General features: G+C 48.1%; 1 protein-coding gene across 1 annotated transcript in view; it reads left to right on the top strand.

Annotated features, from left to right (window-relative positions):
* Positions 1-239: 239 nt before the first annotated feature.
* THRA (thyroid hormone receptor alpha) overlaps positions 240-20,109 on the top strand; it is a 117,614-nt gene continuing 97,744 nt past the window's right edge. Inside the window, exon 1 of the mRNA XM_060281498.2 lies at positions 240-641. The gene's annotated coding sequence lies outside the window, so the exon portion shown is untranslated. The remainder of the gene's footprint in view (positions 642-20,109) is intronic.

Below are 20,109 nucleotides of genomic sequence, written 5' to 3'. Positions count from 1 at the left end.
CTTGGCGAGAGCCGCGTGTCTTTCCGCGCAGCGCGGGGCAACGCTGTAGGGGCGCGCAGGCCGGCGAGAACTTGGCGCCGGGAGGAGTTGGGCGCTCTCTCTGCAAGAACCCACCTCCGGCCGCGCAAGATCCGCCGCGCAGGGTCCGCCGCCGCGCGCCCTGGCGCACTCGCCCTCGGCCTGCAGGGTGCAGGCGTTAGCCAAGGCGGCGGCGGCGGCGGCTGTGGGGAGGAGGAGGAGAGGAGGAGGAGGAGGAGCCAGGCCGGCCTCCTTCCCTTCGGCTCTCGAGTCCATTTCCCCAGCTCGAGTGACACAAACACACCAGGCGAGCGCCGCCGCTGCCCAAGCCAGGATCTTACAAACCCCTCTCCGCCGCCGCCGCCTTCGCCTTCGCCGCTCCCGGCCCGTCTTCTCGCAGGCGCGCCGATCCCCTCCCCGGGGACTGCACCGAAAGAAGCGCGCGGGGAAACCCCAGCTTGCAAGCAAGGCGAGGGGAAGGGGAGGGGGGCACGACGCCAGCTTCCTGCTTGCAAAGAAGGGGGGCGGGGGGAGAGAGAGAAGAAGAAGACGAAGAAGAAGACGAGGAGAAGCGGCGGCGGCGGCAGCAGCAGGAACAGCAGCAACAGCAGCAGCAACCCGAGGTAGGCTACAGGGGGCCGAGAGGAGGCGAAGGGGATGGCGCGTTTCCGAGGATCCTATTTGGGGAGGGGTGGTGGTGGAGGTTTCCTTCCTTCGCGTTCCTGAACCCCAATATGTCTTCCGTTCCCGGCCCCCCACCCTCTCCCAGCTGTCTCCACCCTGCGCTCCCCGTCCCATCGCAGCTGTTCCTGTCACTGCCAACGTTGCAAATCTGAAGGAGATCGGGCAGGGGTGGTGGGAAAAAGGTGGAACAGCCCCCCCCCCACTTTCCATATAGGGATTTTTTTTTTGGTCTCTGGAATCTTGTGGAGCGCAATGTTTTCTCGTCTCTTTTCCACCCTCCCCTCTAGTTTAATCTCATCACTTACTCTTCTCCACCCCGCATCTTCTCCCTCCCCCATCGGGTTTGGCACTATATTATATATATGCGTGCCATATATGTGTGTGTATGTGTGGCACGCACATACAGACACATATAAACTGTCTTTTCCCCAGCAATGGAGAGTGCTTTTAAGGAGAGAGGGAAGAAAAAGGGACAAACACACACACACACACACACACACACACACACACACTTCCTTTAACATTTTTTTGCTGGTTTGTTTACTACTCTCATCAAGAGGTTTGTGCCAACTTGGGGTTTGCAGTAATTTTTCCCATGCAGAAATAAGAGGTTGGAATTGGAGTGATTCCCCACAAAAGCAAAATTCTCTATAATGTACCCCCAGTAATCAAGATTATGTGTTCTGCAACTTAACTAGGAGATAAAGCAGCTATTTGGGTTGGATTGATGATATATATCTCTTTTCCCTCCCCTTGTGTGAATCCAGTACTTGGCACTATTGGTGCCTCGGATTCTAATCCGGAGTGGGTTTATGTTTTTCTTATTTCATTTTACTTGTTATTTTTAACTCTTTTTTTTAATGGTTTGCAAAGGCCACAGCTAGGAAACTACCGTAGTTTTGACATTCACTTTGGGGTGGAGGAGTTTGGAGAGGGGATGGCGTTTTATTTTCTATTGGTGTCTAAAGGGGGGCAAATATGGGTAAATATTTTCTTAAAAAATAAGGACGTTTGGCATGTGGCTGGCCGATCACAAGTCTGGGGGGGCTGTAGGGGGGACTGCGTAGTGTTTGTTTCACATTGGCAGCAGGGCCCATTTTCTGGTTGAGCTGGATTTAAGTTCGCATGTTGCAGTCCTTCTCCCCCCCAAAAAGGGAGGGAAGGGTTGGAGGGGTGAGTGATGAGTTCCCCCTCTTGGCTTTATCAGAGAGAGGGGGGGAGGAAGGGGGTTACTTTGGGTTGAAAGGGACCCATGCAGCGGGAAGCCTGTCCTTGAAGGAAGGGGGGGTCCTGAGGGTCGACGCTGATCCTCAGTTCTGTGGTCGTGGTGACAGCTGTCCATGATGGGACATGACTGGGGGGGGGGCGGTTTAATCCTTGCTGCTAATGCATCCTTGTTCTTAAAAATCAAAAGCCTTGAGATGTGTTGTCCGCAAAAGCTTCTCACCCCCAGCTCCCTGTGACATATTTTATTTAAATGTGAAAATGGAGACAGCGGTGGTGGCAGTGTGTGCCGGGTGCAGGATAGCTCCGATATGCTGCTGTGGCCTGGAATTGTGCCCCTGTTTTTATGTCCATGGCAGCCCAGACAGCATGCAAGTTTTTGCACGCATCTGGCCCGAGGGGGGAACTGCAAACGCGCCGCCACTGCTGCTGTGCAAGGAGGTGCTGTGCCCTGCCCCTCCCTCTTCTCGTCAGACTTGGTCTTGCTGTTTGTATAGGTATACATATATATTTAATTCCCACTTCCCTCTCCCGAAAATCACCCTGAAACACATTTGGCTTGCTGGTGCCTGTTTAGGTGGGGTGCAGGACGCAAAGGAAGGGGGTGGAAGAGGGGCTTGCCCTTTGACAGGAGGCTGTCCCTAGAGGGCTCTCCCTTACTCTGGGTCAACAAGAGGTGACTGGGTCAAGCCAGGCACCTTTCAGCCCCTTTCCCCTGAAAATGTGGGGCGCAGGGGTTTTTTTGTGGGGGGGAGAGGAGGGGGCAGGTGTGGTGAAGGGGAAAGGTGGCTTGGTTAGTGGAGAATTCAGTCCGCCTCTCAGGTCGGACCTGTCCAGTGCTCTCTTTCTAGATGTGTACATGTGCGACACCCTCCACTCCCTCTGGACCCATGTCCCACTCTCTTCTTTCACTAGCCTTTGGCTCCCACTGACCCCCACGTAGGGATCTCCCTATGCCCGCCTTTAGCTGCCTTGCCCTGCCATATCACCATGCAATATTAATTGTCACATTACCTCCCTTCGGAGAGTGAGATGACTTTTGCTCGGTGTATGGGGAGCGGGGAGGGTGGTATCAAAGTCACGTTTGTACTGCCAGGGGTGGGGGTGGGGGGTGGGGAGGCGCAACTGTGCCTTTTCTTTCTTTTATTTTCTTTAAAAAAATTCTATAGCTGGTAGGCTTTGAAGGAAGTTACAAGTGTTGGTTGCATGTTGCTGGTGGGTAAAAGGGCAAAGGTCGCGACCTGGAGAGCAACTTCAGCCTTGCCCACCCTAAAGGAGCTTCTGCGGCCTGTAAGAAATGGAGGGGTGAGCGCAGGACAGGGCAATGTGACTTGTCCAAAGTCGGAGGTCAAAGCTGGGAATCCAACCTAGAAATCCTTTATTTTCCTGCGAGAGCAGAGTTTTGTCAACATCAGAAGGAGCTTAGGGGAAACTTGGGGCGTTTTCCTCCATCGGTACACTGAAAGTACTTCACTGTCGTCGTCCTGTCCCATGTCGTCGCCCCCCCCCCCCATTCCCTACCCTTATAAAACGTTACAGTAAATATTTTAAATTTTGAAATGTCCCTCTTTGCCTTTGTATATCACAATGGCACCATTTGTGCATTTAAAAGACTTGAAAGGAAGTTGTAAGGGTCTTTTGGTAACACATGTGAAAACACCCTTGCTAGATTTGAACTTGTGTGTGTGTGTGTGTGTTGTGACACATCTCCCCCCCTCTCTCTCCACACACACACACATATATGGAGGACCTGTAAATTCCCTTATTCCCAGGCAACTGGGGCTTGGCAAAAGCATCAGGATGTATTGTCCCTGCTGTTGGCAAAGGAAAGGAGAGAGAGGGCACTGCTTTTCAAGTATCCTTTCAGTTTCTGGAGAGAGAGAGAGAGAGAGAGAGAGAGAGAGAGAGAGAGAGAGAGGTGCTGTGCTGTCCAGCTTTGGAAGCCCTTCCGTCCCAGTTCCAGAGGCGTGGAAGAAGCAAACTGTGATTACTCTACAGTGGTAGGAAATACACTTTGTGTGTGCTCAGATATGCTGTCCTTTGCATAAAAAAACAGGTTCCTGGCTCTGGTGACTTCTATTTGTAGATGGAACATTTTCAGTTGGTACTGGAATGTAAGCAAGGGGCGCTTGTCCTGAAGGTGCGGCGCTGTGTATGTGTGTGTGTGTGTGAGAGAGAGAGAGAATATATCTGATAGGGCGAATGGGTGCTCTGCTCTGCTCTGGCTATGCCCAGGCAATGTTTCGTAGATTTCAGTTAAGGAGCCCAGAGGTGCCAGTGTGGGGAATAATCTGCAGTGGGGAGCTCAAGGGCAGCATTCTGGTTGGAAGCCTGAAATGCCTGTACGATATGTGGGTGACTCTGCTTTTGCTGCAAGCTTCCTGACAACAACCAAACAGGTTTCCCTACCTGCAAACATTATTAGCTATGTAAATAATTATTAGCAGACGGGTGCCTACACTCGCGTGGTACACCTCGGACCTGGTGGCAGCACCGTTAGCCGATGCTGTGTGCCGTGGCTTCCGGCTGGTGAATGCTACAATGCTGGCTTGACCTTTGGTTGGGATGACCCTGGGGGAATACCCTACCCCTGGGACCATTGCTGATTCTCCATTCCGTATTGACAAGTTGCTGCTGCCGTTGCAGAGAACAGAGCAGACTGCAGGGTGATATGTTGAGTTTGCTTACCCACTCGAGCATTTGCTTCTAGGGTTAATCTTCCATCGTTCATTTCCCTTCGGACGTCCCAGGCCAGTCTGTTTACCGTCACAGATTACTGGATTATTTTTCATTGTAAACATTTTTTTACCTTAACGTGATTGCATGCACCACCCTAAACACCCCCCAAAGGTCAATCCTAACAATATCTACTTTGAAGTAAGTCCTCTTGAATTCAATGGGACTTACTCCCAAGTAAGTGGGGTTAGGATTGCAATCTAACCTGCATTTCAGACAGCATACACTAAATGGCCTCTGTCCAGTATACCTGAAGGAGCGTCTCCACCCCCATCGTTCTGCCCGGACACTGAGGTCCAGCGCCGAGGGCCTTCTGGCGGTTCCCTCGTTGCGAGAAGCCAAGTTGCAGGGAACCAGGCAGAGGGCCTTCTCGGTGGTGGTGCCCGCCTTGTGGAACGCCCTCCCATCAGATGTCAAAGAGAAAAACAGCTACCAGATTTTTAGAAGACATCTGAATGGCAGCCCTGTTTAGAGAGGCTTTTAATCTTTAATCAATTATTTTATTCTTCTTTTGGAAGCCGCCCAGAGTGGCTGGGGAAACCCAGCCATATGGGCGGGGTATAAATAAATTATTATTATTATTATTATTATTATTATTACTACTAAACCCAACACTTTTGTATATTAGGGGTGCTTATGTACACAGTATCTTCCTTTTAGAGGTGTGCACTGGTGTCTAGTCTGTGCATTGTACGGGTTTGATGCGCAAGGGTGTCTATGCACTCAGTTGCGGTGTGTGCCCAAGCTTCTTGCTTGCTGTATATGCAGGAAGTATAGTATTTGCACGTGCCTTGTAGGAATACAGTACCTATACATATTTGCTCACAAGTGTGCAATTATACATACAGTTAGCACTCAGCTTGCTTGACCACCCAAGCAGTTGTGGGGGGGGGGTATACCTATGAGGAGGCTTGGCCAACAGATAATACCTTGCCTGGAGTCATTTGGTGAGCTTCATGGCCAGGCAAGGGGTTTGCATCTGTCCCTGGTGCATTTGACACAGTAGTCTTTCCATTGCACCACACTGGTTCTTGTGCAGCAACAGCAGCATAGACTGACCTTTTACACAGTATAGCTGTCTGAGTTTCACTGCTGCAGTGGAGGAGGCCCTGGAAGTGCTCAGCCAGCGTTAGTGGCACTATCCTCTGGTGCCAGAAACCAAGGACACATGGTCTCTTAGCAGGAAACCCAGGCATGGCAGACTCTGCTCAAAGATTAGAGACCTTGGGTCCCAGGAATGGGCAGAACACTGCCAGAGAAATCGCCGCTCCTTGCAAACTTTCAATAAAGTTAAATGCCCACTCATAAAACAATTTCCAACAGTGTTTTGTTGTGTCTAGAAACATGTTATTGGGAGCTGGAAAAGCTGTGCCTTAAAAAAATATGTCTATATGCACATTGGTTTTCCGAGCCGCGGACTAAACAGCTGACATTTCCAAGGGCATTCAGAAAACCCCAGAGTGCAGGAACTGTGAGTTGTGTGTTTTCATAACCACGGTGTGTTTTGTAGGGGAGGTTGATGCCAAGAAGGTTATAAAATAAGAGGTGCTGGAGCTCAGACCTAGGTGGGAACCATCTCTTTAATCCCAGAAGTCGTGGTGATTCAGTAATGAGGGAAACACTCTGCACATGCCCATAGGCATTCTTTCCCTTACTATGCTCCAGGCGAATGTTGGTATTCAAATCTAGAGGTTTTGTGCTACAGCAGCGAGATCTGAGGGTTTCTTTCTTTCTCACCACCACTGGTGTTGGTGGTGGAGTGCGTTGTTATAACAATACGCTGAAAGATGTACAGTAATGCTCTGTCTAAATTGTAAGTGCGCTGTGCGTATTTATCTCGGTAATCCTTACAACAAACTTGTCAAGAAGACCGGCGGTGGTATTAGGCTGAGATGCAGTGGCGTGCTTAGGACAATCTAGCGAGCTGTTTGTGACAGAAGCGAGATCCGATAACGTGACAACAGCTTATTAATGCCCTCTCTGCCAAAGGTAGGTTTCGCGTGGGGAATCGGAACACCCTGGTTAGATGCTGCAATTTCTTCTTTTGGCCCGTATTTGCACCGTGGCTTTCCCTCTGCTTCTGGTAGGTAGCAGCAGCTGAACGCTACACACCCACAAGCCACCCCTTTGGTGAAAAGCAGCTCTCGGTCCCTGCAAGGCGTCAGGGAAGGGCAAACCCTGCTGGAAGGAAGCCACCCGAGAAGCTGGTCTGGGGAGAACTTGTTGATCAGACGTGAGCCAAGCGGACTTGCCCCTCCCCTGTTGCTGTGGCCTAGCACATCTTCAGGCAGTTCGCCGTCAAGTTACAGTACATTACAAGCCACCCCGGCCGGGTCTTCTGAGGCACGCAAGTCTGCCACCGCTTGGCCAGGCCGCTTCTTTTTTCTTTCCAAATTCCCTCTTGCTTCCCGAAGGGAGATGTGGAAGTGGAGCAGAGTTCACCACACCTGGCAGGAGCAGGTGTAGTTGCTGTGTGAGGGTGGCGGTGGGTGGAGGGTATGTCAGCTGAAACCCACGTGGAGAGTCTCTTCCCCTGGCAGTTTTGATATAAATGGTCGATTCAAAGGGGCGGGGGGGGGGGGAGATGGGGAGAAAAAAGGCCCAGCTCCACTGGGCAGAAATGGTAGTCTGAGGCCACTACAGACGCCTCCTCTGATTGAGGTCTTAAAGATTCCCTCGAACATCTCCCTAGGAAAGGGGCAAAAATGGCATAGCCAGGAAAAATGTGGAAAAGGAGCCGGGGTGGGTAGGGAAATTTTGGCTGAATATTGTCACTGTTACCCACATCCCATCATTTATCCTTCCTTTTGGTTTTCATGTATCTCTGTGGGGTTTTGTTGTCTGCTTGTTTGGTTCCAAGTTGCTATTGGATGCCTTGGGCAAGACAAAGCAGCTAAAAAGGTAAAGGACCCCTGGACGGTTAAGTCCAGTCAAAGGTGACTATGGGGGTGCGGCACTCATTTCGCTTTCAGGCCACAGACAGCTTTCCGCTTCTGGCGCAGTGGAACACCGTGACGGAAACCAGAGTGCACGGAAACGCCGTTTACCTTCCTGCCATAGTGGTACCTATTTATCTACTTGCTCTGGCGTGCTTTCGAACTGCTAGGTTGGCAGGAGTTGGGACAAAGCAACGGGAGCTCACCGCATTCAAACCGCCAACCTTCTGATCGGCAAGCCCAAGAGGCTCAGTGGTTTAGACCACAGCGCCACCCACAAATTTAAATAATAATAATAATAATGATCATTCGTTCACCTTTGAGGACTTTGCCTCCCTTCAGCTACGGGAGTTCTCTCTCAGGCTCCTGTCTGTCTCTCCATTTTTAGACTACAGGCAGGGATAGTTTTGCGGACATACAAATTGGTCTGGAGGGGCCTTGACCTGGGCACTGGTATTGTGGTTGTTTCTAAATGTACTGGGAAATCTGGGCGGGTGGGAGATTTGATAGGTGAGTGGTTGTTGCATTGGAATTTTATTTTTGTTGAGTTTTATTATTGCCATAAAAAATTGTTCTTTGAATTACATATTGAAAAGAGGAAAACTGCACACTAAACCCCTTGCACCGGCTTTTCTGTTACTGCTCAGCCTTTGGCCTTGAGGATACGGCTTCACCCAAGTCAGTTTACCTGGAATTTAGAGAGGGGACAATTGCCTTCTTTCTGTCCTTGGTCGTTGACTTGTTTGAATTTGCCTGGATGTTCTTCTTTCCAGGCCACTGCCGCAGATGCCTCTTTTGTAGTGCCTCTGCTCTTTTTTTTGCACATGGGGATTTCAGCCTTGTGGATTAATGAGCAGATGCAGTTGTGATGGTGGTGGTGAAAAATTATCGTGATTAGAGTACATTGCAATTTTTTAGAACAGCAACAACAAACACTTTCCGTCTTTCCAGCAATGGCACTGTGTTTAAAATTAAATGAAGATGGTACAGTATGGAAAGCAAACATATGCTTCAGTGTTAGTATGGGGATACTGCTAGGAGTTTGAAAAATATTCAGACGCAGTTATCTGAATACTGTCGAAAGGATAAAGGGGCAGTACTTAATTGTTGGAAACAGAGGTGACTAGGCTTGGACCTGCATTGGGAGCCTGCCGGTTGCCTTAGAAGTAAGGTAAAGGTAAAGGTACCCCTGACCGTTAGGTCCAGTCGTGGACGACTCTGGGGTTGTGCGCTCATCTCGCTCTACAGGCCAAGGGAGCCGGCGTTTGTCCGCAGACAGCTTCCAGGTTATGTGGCCAGCATGACTAAGCCGCTTCTGGCGAAACCAGAGCAGCACACGGAAACGCCGTTTACTTTCCCGCCGGAGCAGTACCTATTTATCTACTTGCACTTTGATGTGCTTTCAAACTGCTAGGTTGGCGGGAGCAGGGACCGAGCAACAGGAGCTCACGCCATCGCAAGGATTTGAACCACCGACCTTCTGATCAGCAAGCCCTAGGCTCAGTGGTTTAACCCACAGCGCCACCCGCGTCCCTTGGCCTTGTTTAGCAATGCCTTTATTGTGCTGTAGCCTAGGACAGCTCACTGTTTCCCAGCCTCTTCTCTGTAAAATGGGAATAAAAGAGTGCTAGGAATCTCCTGTGGGACAGCTGTTTACTTTCCCGCCGGAGCGGTGCCTATTTATCTACTTGCACGTTGACGTGCTTTCGAACTGCTAGGTTGGCAGGAGCAGGGACCGAGCAATGGGAGCTCACCCCATCGCGGGGATTCGAACCGCCGACCTTCTGATCGGCAAGCCCTAGGCTCGGTGGTTTAGACCACAGCGCCACCCACGTCCCTTAGAAGTAAGACTGCTTCCTTAATTCCAGATGCAATGGAGTTTGCTCAATAAAGAGGGGAAATTTGTGTGTGTTCAGAGGTGCATTATCCTGTATATCAGGGATAGGGAACTGTGGTCTCTCAGATATTACTGGAGTCCAGCTGAAGGATTAAAACAAAACCCTTAGAAACAGCCCATAAGGAGAAGGAACTCTAAACAGCCCAGTGTGAACTGAGCATGCTCCGTGGCCGTGGAATACAATCTGTTTGCTGATGGTGAGGAGTGGAAGCCTTGATCTGTGGCGGAGAGATGTGCAGTAGAATGAAATGGAGTACTGTATCCTGAGATGTGCAATGGGAGTACTGTACTGTAACTTGAAAGAGTGGTTGTGACCCTGAAGAGTAGCACTCCACACTGCAATGCTTTGTTGAAGATTTCATTTAGAACAGAACATTGTTTTGTTATCTTTTGTTGTCTTTTAATGAATGAGGCAGGACCGTCAAGAGGTGGCTAACGGAGGAGGGGCCTTCAAGGCCAACGAAACCTGAACATTTGTTTCTTGTTTCTATTTACACTTCCGTCGTCTCGTGGTTTCTGCCGAGGCACATTTATTGCAATTGCACTGTAAGCTGCATATGGAGCCGTAGTTGACTTTCTATGCTAAATGCGTGTTGGGAAAGGGGTGTAGCATGTGGCATGGTTTCTCTCTCTTGCCCATTCTAATATTTTGCATCTGTGCTGGTCTCTAGCCTAGTCTCTAGTTGGTACGATAAAGTCTTATGGGTCCCCACCTAGGAAAATTCACCTGAGCACCTTGTTTTGATTTTTTTTTCAAACACTGTTTAAATAACTTGGGGTGTGTGTGGGGGGGGGAGACTGTGCTGACACCTTTGAGATTTCAACGTTTCTGCACAGTTTCTTAAAGTAGAAGATGCTGCCTAGGAACCCTTGTGGTCGGTGTTGGAAGAAATGTGATAAATACGGTATATAAGAAAAAATGAAATAGCGCTATAATAGTGCTGATACAAAAGGAAACACACACACACACAGAGTTAAAATCAGTGTTCAGATTTGCGCTAAAATGCTTGTCAGTGTAGGTGCTATTCTGAATATATTTTAACAATTTTAAATATATTTATAAAAGGTGCAAATTAAAAGATTGATTTTGAAAGGGGGACTGAACTGGCACTGGCGGGCAAACGAAGTGTGCGCCAGTGAAGTTGTGCCAAATTCTAAAGGTGTGTCAATAGATGCACCGACTGGATAGATTGCTGCATGGGTCAAACCCACAGCTGAAAGAGCAGCACCAAGCTGGGACTGCACTACTATTGCACCTTTTGGGGGGTGGCGGTGGCGGGGGGAGGACAGATTTTGTGAAGTTGCAAATAAGACAGAAGAACCTTACAGGATTGGGGAAAGCAAACTGATATGACATCATGCCGGTGTCCTGTAAAAAGTGAGTGGACAAAGGACAGGTGTCCCACAGGAGATTCCTAGCACTCTTTTATTCCCATTTTACAGAGAAGAGGCTGGGAAACAGTGAGCTGTCCTAGGCTACAGCAGAATAAAGGCATTGCTAAACAAGGCCAAGGGACGCGGGTGGCACTGTGGGTTAAACCACAGAGCCTGATCAGAAAGTCGGCGGTTTGAATCCTTGCAATGGCGTGAGCTCCTGTTGCTCAGTCCCTGCTCCTGCCAACCTAGCAGTTTGAAAGCACGTCAAAGTGCGAGTAGGTAAATAGGTACCACTCCAAGCGGGAAGGTAAACAGCGTTTCCGTGCGCTGCTCTGGTTCGCCAGAAGCGGCTTAGTCATGCTGGCTATATGACCCGGAGTGCCGCAACCCCAGAGTCGGACACGACTGGACCTAATGGTCAGGGGTTCCTTTACCTTTCCCTAAACAAGGCCCTAGATTTTTATACAAGGGGTTTCAGATATGAATCCAGTTCTCTGTTCAGTTATAAGGACTTGATGGCCAATTAAAGTGGTTCACACTTGTCAGCGATCTCTGCCTGAACACTAGCTCTCTGCTTTCTTGCGGAGGCTGTATATGCAGCTGCCGCAACATCAGATATCTCAAAAAAGATGCCGCCACAATCCGTGTTAATCGCAACATGCCTCCGGTGCATCTCCCCACACAGTTGTACCTTGGAAGTAGAACAGAATCCGTTCCAGAAGTCTGTTTGACTTCCAAAATGTTCAAAAACCGAATCACGATTTCTGATTGGCTGAAGGAAGCTCCTGCAGCCAATCAGAAGCCCTGTCGGATATTTGGGTTCCCAAAGAATGTTTGCAAACCGGAACAATCACTTCCAGTTTTGCGGCGTTTGGGAGCCAAAATGTCTGAGTTCAAGGGCGTTCGACAACCAAGGTATGACTGTATAGAGACTCCAGTTCACACGAACCGCATTTCCAGGCAAATTCAGCCTGGGGCAGAGTTGCACTTCCTATTTATATCACCAAGGAACGAGTGCGTGCATCTGACACAAAGGAGGAACTGTGCAGAAGTGGTATGTTACTTCACAAGGGCATAGCCCTGGTAGGCTGCCTACAAATCTCTTAAACAAACAAACAAGTAAATAATACGAGGCGGCCTTTAATCTTTTCCCAAACTGCAATGCTACAGGTTTGCAACTCCCAATAACTGGGCTCTAAGCCATTCTTGTTCTAACCTTGCGGGCATTTAGAAAAACACCACAATGTGGGCTCCCAGATCCTTTCCCAAAGCTTATTAACCTGTTAAACCCAGTTTGGCTTTCCACATCTATTAGGCTGGGAAGGAAAAATTGTGGGTGCCTGGCTCCTGTGCACCAAGAAATATGCTGCAGGGTGCAAATGAGTTTGTATCTAGCTTAAGTTGTACTCGATGAGTAGACCCGTCAGAATTAATGAACCTAAGTTAGTTACTCTGAGTAGGGCTAGTATTGGATACAACAAGGCTAAGGGCTTTTTGAAATATTTATTGTTCCGCTTGGTACATTAAAAAACACGGATGTCTGGGCATTTTTAAATGAAGACCAAAACTTGGGGCTGTGAGGTGATTCAGGGAGCCAATATAACAGCAGAGCTACTTGACGGTTTCAGCATATTACACGGATCCAGGCCCAACTGCACTGGCTGTCAACCAGTTTCCCGGCCCAATTCAAAGTGCTGGTGGGTGTTTTTTCACCCATAAAGCCTTAAATGGCTCGGGACTGAAATACCTCAAGGACCATTTCTCCACAGAGACCTGGTCTCTGTGATCATCATCTGAGGCCCTTCTTCCTGTGCCTCATGCAGGAGAGGTCAGGAAAGTGGCAACACGAGAACAGGCCTTTTCTGCAGCAGCTCCCATTTGTGGAATTCTCTCCCCAGGGAGGATTGACCGGTACCTTCATTATAGATATTTAGGTGCCAGGCGAAAACAATCCTCTTCTACCAGGTCTTTGGCTGATTAATATCCCACAGCCTTTTCAGTGTGTTTGTGGGAGAGCGGTTGTTTTGTTTTGTTTTTTGAAACTATTTATTTTGTGCTTTTATCCTGTATTTTAACTTGTGAACTGCCGGCATATAAATTTAATTAATAAATTAGCAATAAAGACAGGTTGCATGTAAACACATTTATTGAAGGGCTCCTTATTCCAACAGGCTTCTGAAAACTGACTGCCATGCTGTTTTTCTTTGTATGTTTTTAATAGTTCTCACCTATTTATTTCTATTAATGTTCGATTGTTTTTCCACGTTATTTCTCCCCCCCCCAAATGCTTTTAGCTGTTCTTATTTTATCTGTAAGCTGCCAATGGCAGGTTATAAAAAAGTATAATAATAATAATAATAATAATAATAATAATAATAATAATACAGTGGAACCTTGGTTTACGAACACCTCGGTTTACAAATTTTCGGTTTAAGTACTCCGCGGACCTGTCTGGAACGGATTAATCCACTTTCCATTACTTTAAATGGGAAAGTTCACTTCAGTTTATGAACGCTTCAGTTTATGAACAGACTTCCGGAACCAATACACCCATGCTTTGGGTTAAGTACGCTTTAGGTTGAGTACTCCGTGGACCCGTCTGGAACAGATTAATCCACTTTCCATTACTTTCAATGGGAAAGTTCGCTTCAGTTTATGAACAGACTTCCAGAACCAATTGTGTTCATAAACCGAGGTACCACTGTAATAAGAAGAAGATACGGCTTTTAAGAAAGAAAAGAAAAGCAGCTTTGAGAGGCTGCAGTTTTGAGCAGTGAGGAAGCAGAGGCTGTGCTCCCTATCAGCTCTCCCTGCTCCACCCTGCACAACTGAAGGTGATTTTGAGTGGGAAAACAGCCGGTGGGGAAAGGATTAAGTGCCCCCCTCCCTCTGCTTTTCTGCTCTCAATTCCCTAAGTGGAATAACCCCTAAGTGGGAAAGGGAGGTTGGATCAGCCTGTAAGAGACAGATTAAGGGTGAAGACAGGAGGAGCTTGTCTGCGATTGTGTCATGAAAGTAGAATGTACAGCTGCTGACAGAAAATCTACTGGCTTGTCATGAATGTGGAAAGCTTATATATTGTAGGCTCCTCATGGCAGGGACCTGGCTGTGTGTCTTTTGTTTTGCCTGTGGTATTATGCAATAGGCTACATACACAGGTATCCCTGTACTGAAATACATTCCTGTGTTTATCTTTCAAAAGTCACGCTTCTAGTCCTCTTGAAAAAACACAGAAAGCCTGCCTGCAGTTTCCGCGTCTCGGCAAGAAATATCCCTAGGAAATGCTAGGTATCAGGAGTCTCAGTCAGTACAATCTTTAAATCCTTTGCTGTTCTCGCAGCCGCCCAATCAGTTTCTGACTCTCTCATTCCTCTGTGACCTGCTACCCCTCCTTGCTCTGCTAACTAGGCAGGCTGTGTTGGCAGTTGGATGCAGCAGCTAGAATTAAAGCTGCCTTTGAAGGATGGCGCAGCTTTGTTTCCATATCCTCATCTGTTAGTGAGAGTTGGAGGGGTTTCCTGAGTGGACCGCAGCCCTCTGTCTTCTGACTGTCTTGCATATCCGCTCTTCTGTGCTTTCATGTCAGGACTGGGATCAAGCTTCATGACAGGAAAAGGCCATCGCTCAGCAGTAAAGCAGAACGCCCCACGTTCAATCTCTGGCACCTAGAGTTCGGACTGAGAACGTCTCCTTTCTGAAACTCTAGAGAGCTGCTGCCGGTCAGTGTAGACAGTACTGAGCTAGATGGACCGATTGGTCTCACATGGAGGATGTTTGTTTTTTTCCTGCTACGGAGGGTAGGGTCTCAAGGAGCGTCTCCACCCCCATCGTCCAGCCTGAACACTGAGATCCAGCTCCGAGGGCCTTCTGGTGGTTCCCTCATTGCGGGAACCAGGCAGAGGGCCTTTTTGGTATTCGCGCCCGCCCTGTGGAACATCCTCCAAGCAAATGTCAAACAGATAAACAGCTATGTGATTTTTAAAAGGCATCTGGAGGGAAGTTTTGGTGTTGTGCTTTTACTCTTATTTTATGGGAGCCACTCAGAGTGGCTGGGGCAACCCAGTTAGATTATTATTATTATTATTATTATTATTAATTGAATTTATATATCACCCTATACCCAGAGGTCTCAGGGCAGCTCACAGAATAAAATCGAAATATAAAACCACAAAATACATAATCAAAATAAAAAAACCCAATAAATCCCACCAAAAAACCCCCCACATTTTAAAAAGGCATAGAATATCAATCAAATCAACCAATATCCTGGTTAAAAAGGAAGGTTTTTTGCCTGGTGCCTAAAGGTGTATATTGAAGGCACCAGGCAAAATTCCCTGGGGAGAGCATTCCACAGATGGGTTGCCACTGCAGAGAAGGCCCATTCTCGTGTTGCCACCCTCCAGACCTCTCGAGGAGGAGGCACACAAAGAAGGGCCTCAGAAGGTGATCTCAGGGTCCGGGTAGGTTCATATGGAATGAGGCGGTCCGTGAGGTATTGCGGTCTTGAGCCGTTTAAGGCTTTATAGGTCAAAACCAGTGCTTAGAATTGGGCCTGCAAACTAATTGGTAGCCAGTGCAGTCGGACCAGGATTGGTGTAATATGCTCAAACCATCTTGCTCCAGTGAGCAACCTGGCCACTGAATTCTGCACCAGCTGAAGTTTCTGAACTGTCTTCAAAGGCTGCCCTGTGTATAAAGCATAGCAGTAATCTAACCTTTAGGTTACCAGAGCATGGACAACAGTAGTTAGGCTATCCCTGTCCAGATAGGGGCGTAGCTGGGCCACCAGCCGAAGCTGATGGAAGGCACTCCGGGCCACTGAGGCCACCTGAGCCTTGAGTGACTGCAAAGGATCCGGGAGTACCCCCAAACTATGAACCTGCTCCTTCCGCGGAAGTGTAACCCCATCAAGAGCAGGCGATCTCCCATCCATCCAGTCTAGCGATCCACCCACTAACAAGTGCCTTGGTCTTATCTGGATTGAGTTTCAGTTTGTTGGCTCTCATCCAGACCATTACCGAGGCAAGACACTGGCCCAGCAGTTCCACTGCCTTACCTGCAGATATAAAGGATAAATAGAGCTGAGTTTCATCAGCATACTGCTGACAACATACTCCAAACCTCCGGATAACCCCACCCAGCAGTTTCATGTAGATGTTAAACAAGATAGGAGATAGGATTGAGCCCTGCGGAACCCCACATTGAAGGTTCCATGGGGCTGAAAAGCATTCCCCAAGCAACACCCTCTGGGAACAACTGTCCAAGTAGGAGTGGAACTACCACAAAGCAGTGCCACCCACCCCTAGTTTGGACAGCCGCTCCAAAAGGATACCATGGTCGATGGTATCAAAAGCCCCTGAGAGGTCGAGAAGAATTAACAGGGACATGTTTACCTTCTCTCCCTCCCTCCCTCCCTCCCTCCCTCCCTCCCTCCCTCCAGAGGTTATCATACAGGGCAACCCAAGCAGTTTCTGTGCCAAAACTGGGCCTAAACCCTGATCAAAATGGATCCAGAAAATCAGTTTCTTCCAAAGGAGCCTGGATCTGGCCTACGATCACTCACTCCAGAACCTTGCTCAGGAAAGGGAGATTAGCAACTGGCCTGTGGTTAGTTAGGTTTTTCCAAATCCAGGGAAGGTTTTTTAAGGAGTGGTTTTACCACTGCCTCTTTCAAACAGGCAGGGACCACCCCCTCTCGTAAAGAGGCATTGATCACCTCCCTGGCCCAGGCAGCTGTTCCCTCCCTGCTGGTTTTTAGCAAGATGGGCATTGGGCAGCATATAATAAATTACTACTACTACTACTACTACTACTACTACTACTACTACTATCATCAGGACTTTTTCAGCTGGAACTTGCCACTCGGGTGGGCACCATTGCCATTCTAAGAGTACGAGGGAGGTGTTCATGGTGAGTTCCGGCACCTCTTTTGCTAGAAAAATAGCCCTGATTACCTCGGTTTAAGTCATACCTCGGTTTAAGTACACTTCGGTTTGAGTTCGTTCAGTTTAAGTACTCCGCAGACCCGTCCGGAACAGATTAATCCACTTTCCATTACTTTCAATGGGAAAGTTCGCTTCAGGTTAAGTACGCTTCAGGTTAAGTATGGACTTCCAGAACCAATTACACTCATACACTTCGGGTTAAGTACTCTTCAGGTTGAGTACTCCGCGGACCCGTTTGGAACGGATTAATCCACTTTCCATTACTTTCAATGGGAAAGTTCGCTTCAGGTTAAGTACGCTTCAGGTTAAGTACAGACTTCCGGAACCAATTGTGTACTTAAACCGAGGTACCACTGTATTATGAACCAAGAAAGGAGATTCCTACTAAACATCAGGAAGAACTTTCTAATGGTAGGAGCTGTTTGACAGTGGAAAGGTCTCCTTTGGGAGGTCTCTCCTTCCTTGGAGGTTTTTAAGCAGAGGTTGGATGGTTATCCGTCATGGATGCTTTAGTTGAGATTCCTGCATTGCAGGGGCTTGGACCTCGGGGTCCCTTCAAACTCTACCGTTCTGTAATTCTAAGGCAGTGGTCAGCAACCTTTTTCAGCTGAGGGCCAGTCCACCATCCCTCAGACCATGTGGTGGGCCGGACTATATCTCGGGGGGGGGGGGAGAACAAATTCCTATGCCCCACAAATATCCCAGAGATTCATTTAAAATAAAAGGACACATTCTACTCATGTAAAAACACGCGGGCCAGATTGGGAAGACGATTGGGCCGCATCCGGCCCCCGAGCCTTAGGTTGCCTACCCCTGTTCTAAGGCAACTTTCTATGTTGATACGGGATGCAGGGTGCAGAGGGGGGTCAAAATCTGACATAGCTCTCTGGTTAATTTGTTTTTGTGACTGTGTGGAACCCAATTCAGCTACTGATTGATTGATTGATTGATTGATTGTGTGACTGCGGAAATGGGTAAAAGCCCCCCATCCAGACAATGACTATCATCAGTGCAGGTAAGAATTTTTTTAAAAAAAAATCATCTACAATACTTACTTATTAATATTATAGTACAGTACATGGATGATTGCTTTCACTTTATGGATCAATGGTCTCTTTACATAGTAAAATTCATGTTAAATTGCTGTTTTAGGGGTTGTTTCTAAAAGTCTGGAATGGATTAATCCATTTTCCATTACTTTCTATGGGAAAGCGTGCCTTGGTTTTAGAATGCTTTGGTTTTGGAACGGACTTCCGGAACAGATTAAGTTTGAGAACCAAGGTACCACTGCACTGGAGCTTAGATGACACCCTTGACCCACAGAGGCTGAGGGACCTGGATGAGGTGGTGCAGATGGCATGGCGCTGGTGGTCCCTCATCAAGGCTCCAGCTTATTGTTTATTATGTAGGCCTTAATTAATGCCCCCCCCATTGCAATCTGCTCAGCCCAACCTTGTCACAGGTGTATGAGCTTGGGTCAAGATCTGAGCCAAACCCAGGGTTAGTTCTGTGGTGGTCCGTAGATTCTGGAATGGCTTGCAGAACATCCTGTGCTGTTTCACTCCATCCAATAAAGAGGTATGGTACATGATGAGATGAGATCTCTTGGTGCCTTATTGGCTCTTGCAGCCTTCCAAGCCTCTGGTTGTTGTTTTTTCCTGGCTAATGGTAGAGGCCCTTCTGAACCTCAGCTTTTGCAGAGAGGACTCCAGACTCCTTTACCAACCCCTGCTGTGATGTCGGTGGCCCTCAGTGGGCAAGAGGGGCATTATCTCAATGACATGAAAAGGTTCACTTCCTGAATTATGCAGATCAAGCGGCTGTTAAAGGCGCCTGCAGTTATCTGTTCCCCCCACCTTCACTGATAATCCTAATTGCAGAGTCACGGGGGATTCCCTGCTGACAAAATCTGAGACCTAAGTAGTGGCTCCTGGAATTCAGTTAGTATATATATTTTAATAGATTTCAACATGGTTCTGATATCCCCCAAAGGGCCTAATTAATAAGAGTGTTGCCTATGGGATCCTTGCCTCCATATATTTCTCTCTCTTTCTCTCTGATGTAGGATCTAATTCCCTCTCCTCCTCTCCCCCCCCCCAATTGAATTTCCCTTGCCAGTTGTCGGAAAGCATTAAGCGATGGGCTGCCACTGCCTCTGTGCCAAATGAAAACTGAATCCTTCTTTCGTAGCTGCCTGCCGGGGTGGCAGAGAATGGGGGAGGGAGTGAATGGGTGGGTGGGAGGAGAAGAGCTGACCCTTTTTCTTAGATGTCCTCCCCTCCCCACTCTCCTCTTTGGAGGCCTGTGTGTGTGTGTGTGTGTGTCTTTCTGTGTGTGTGTATCAGGAAACAGTAGCTAGCTGTGGTGAGCTGAATGACCTTCTCTCTGTGACAGAAGGGGGGTTGATAGTTGTATTCCTTTATGGGCAGCAAGTTTGGGAATGAGAGGGCAATGCTGAATATCTGAAATGAGGAGGGGCTAGACTTCCCCAGAAGGCCCTAGCAATCTCCTTTCCTTCATTTTCTCTATTTTGTTACTTTTAAGCAACGTGGCGATTTTTTACTGGATTTTATCGGTCGCCTTTTCTGGGTGCTCAAGGCGACATGCTGTGGCGTTACAATAAATTCGCCACAGTAAACAAACCTGAAGCAACAGTAAAAATAATGGCTAATGAGAAGCTGACACTAGGTTCCCCCCCTTTGAAAAATTGGGTCTTTAAAAAAAAATACTGAGAAGGCATTTAAAAACAGGACAGATAGTGTAATGGTTGAGGTAGTCAGGCCAAAATTAGACGTTACGTTACTCATGTTGTTAGCTCTTGCGCGATTGTGTTTTTTTAAAAAATAATAATTTGCAGGGGGGTGAGGCAGATTAGGACTGTGGCATTGGGGGGGGAGGGGTAGTGGTGGTTATTCCTTTGCCCCTTCTGCTGTTCCAATTGGAATTGGGGTCCTAACTGGAATAGGGGCTTTCCTTCCCCGTTGCAAAGAGACGGGCCTCTTGATCTCAATTGAGGCTATGGCAGGGCCAAAGGCTTAAAGGCCCCTTCCTCTCACCCCATGCCTCACTGCCTCTTGGACTGGAGAGAACTGAGTTTGCACTCTTGTACGGCTAAGAGTGGATCCATAAGTCACAAAGGGATGGCCCAGCAAGATCACAGCAAGCCGCCGGTTTTAATGGACAGCTCCACAGTAGATGAGCAATACTCTAGTAAGGCATGACCAAACTTGGCCCTCCAGCTGTTTTGGGACTACAACTCCCATCATCCCTAGCTAACAGGACCAGTGGTCGG

Source organism: Zootoca vivipara, chromosome 12, assembly GCF_965207765.1.
Source record: "Zootoca vivipara chromosome 12, rZooViv2.hap1.1, whole genome shotgun sequence".
Taxonomy (NCBI): Eukaryota; Metazoa; Chordata; class Lepidosauria; order Squamata; family Lacertidae; genus Zootoca; species Zootoca vivipara.
This window is presented reverse-complemented; position numbering and strand designations above follow the sequence as displayed.